The sequence below is a fragment of the Corylus avellana genome, chromosome ca1 (assembly GCF_901000735.1).
Source record: "Corylus avellana chromosome ca1, CavTom2PMs-1.0".
Taxonomy (NCBI): domain Eukaryota; kingdom Viridiplantae; phylum Streptophyta; class Magnoliopsida; order Fagales; family Betulaceae; genus Corylus; species Corylus avellana.
In genome coordinates this window covers 32582667-32584134 of record NC_081541.1, presented here as the reverse complement: position 1 = coordinate 32584134, position 1468 = coordinate 32582667, and the positions used below count along the sequence as shown (strand labels likewise).

At 40.9% G+C, this 1468-nt stretch overlaps 1 pseudogene; it reads right to left on the bottom strand.

Moving 5' to 3' along the window:
• Positions 1-254: 254 nt before the first annotated feature.
• LOC132170105 (probable aquaporin PIP2-6) lies at positions 255-1081 on the bottom strand (annotated as a pseudogene).
• Between the last annotated feature and the right edge of the window lie 387 nt (positions 1082-1468).

The following is a 1468-nucleotide window of genomic DNA, read 5'->3' as shown; positions in this document are numbered from 1 at the left end:
AAAATAGGTTGCGCCAAGGTCCAAAATCAAGAAGGAAAGTCCGAGCAAGAGACAAATGCTTACTCTAGCTCATCAGCAGCATATGTTATCTGGGGAACAAAGGGGAAAAACAAGAACACAAATAAAAACGACAGAAATATTCTAGTAACAGTCGAAAATTTGTCAAATAAATGACCCGGCTCATCTAGCAAACCAAAACAGTCAAAATAAACTATTATATATGGAAACGTTCTGTAAATGGAACAAAACCCTTTTCAAGAAGTAAACGCTTGAACATGAGTACTTGGGAGTATATGTGACACCTCTTTTTCCCGAAAAGAAGCCCCAACTAACCTGGAAATGTCATACTTCCCCTCTACCCATGCAAACCCTCATTTGGCATGTTGATAGAGTAAGCATAATAAACAATGCAAGCCAAAAAGGGGCCAACCCAGAAAACCCAATGCCCATCCCACAACACCCCTCCTTCCAACAATGCAGGGCCCAAGCACCTTGCAGGGTTCAACCCAACACCTGCATAACCAGCCTGCCCAGTAACTGTAATGGACACAAACACAGCCAATGCCATGGCCCCTGCCACCACACCACACACCACTGCTAACCCAAGTTCCTTGCACCTTTTCTTGTCAAATCCCACAGTCACACCAACAAAGAGCACCACAAATGTGCAAGAAAATTCCAAAATCAATGCAGTATCACTTCTTACTGCAGATGTTGCTCCATTGGCATCAATTGTGCATCCGCCTAAGTAGTACTTGTGTGCTGTTTGGTGGTTCATCACTCCTCTAATTAAAAGAAAACCCATTATTGAGCCAACACACTGCGCCAAGACATAGATGGAAGCACGAGCAAGAGTTATAACACCCTTGAGGCAAGCTATGAATGTCAAGACAGGGCTCATGTGGCCACCAGATAAAGGAACTGTCGCCATGAGGAAAAGGAAGGCTATAATGAAGACAGCCAGGGCGACAAGAAGCTTGGGATCAACCTCCTGTGAGTCCAAGCATGCGATGATGGAAGAGGTGAGGGTGAACATAAGGAATGCAGTTGCTACCAACTCTGTCAGGGCTGCTCTCCACATCTGAAACAAAGAATCAACATGAAAACATGAGTATATATATATATATATCCCATTCTTTCAGAAGCAGTGAAATGGGTAGAAGTGTCTAATTTAACACGTTGCAACAGTTCAGAGGCTCGATGTTACTTGTTAAAGTTAGAAAGCGTAAATGAAAATGTGGTGGTAGTTTAATTAAGGGCTGTCATATATTTTCTCCATGAGATAATAAAGTATTGGCATAACACATATAAGTGAAATAATTAGAGATGATGAATGTAATTGGAGATCATATTTGGATGGCTGATCCTTGGGCCAATAGTAATGCTAGGGGAATTCCAAATAAAAAATTCAAAAAAAAAAAACTCGAGTTATTAATTTTTTTTTTCTAATTAAAATAGGAATTAAGGA